Source organism: Gracilinanus agilis, chromosome 6 (assembly GCF_016433145.1).
Source record: "Gracilinanus agilis isolate LMUSP501 chromosome 6, AgileGrace, whole genome shotgun sequence".
Classification (NCBI taxonomy): domain Eukaryota; kingdom Metazoa; phylum Chordata; class Mammalia; order Didelphimorphia; family Didelphidae; genus Gracilinanus; species Gracilinanus agilis.
In genome coordinates, this window is record NC_058135.1 from 77581085 (window position 1) to 77581704 (window position 620).

The following is a 620-nucleotide window of genomic DNA, read 5'->3' on the forward strand; positions in this document are numbered from 1 at the left end:
AGATTAATGAATTGGGCATGCAACTCAAAAAACTAGAAAGTGAGCAAATTAAAAATCCACAGATGGAAACTAAATTAGAAATACTAAAAATCAAGGGAGAAATTAATAAAATCGAAAGTAAAAGAACTATTGAATTAATAAATAAGACTAGAAGCTCGTACTTTGAAAAAACAGATAAAATAGACAAAGTACTAGTCAATCTAATAAAAAAAAGGAAAGAAGAAAACCAAATTGACAGTATCAAAGATGAAAAGGGAGACCTCACCTCTAATGAAGAGGAAATTAAGGCAATCATTAAAAACTATTTTGCCCAATTATATGACAATAAATATAACAATTTAGGAGATATGGATGAATATTTGAAAAAATATAAACTGCCTAGATTAACAGCAGAAGAAATAGAATACCTAAAAAAGCCCATATCAGAAAAAGAAATTGAACAAGCCATCAAAGAACTCCCTAAGAAAAAATCGCCAGGGCCTGATGGATTCACAAGTGAATTCTATCAGACATTCAAAGAGCAACTAATCCCAATACTATACAAATTATTTGATATGATAAGCAAAGAAGGAGTCCTACCAAATTCCTTTCATGACACAAATATGGTACTGATTCCAAAG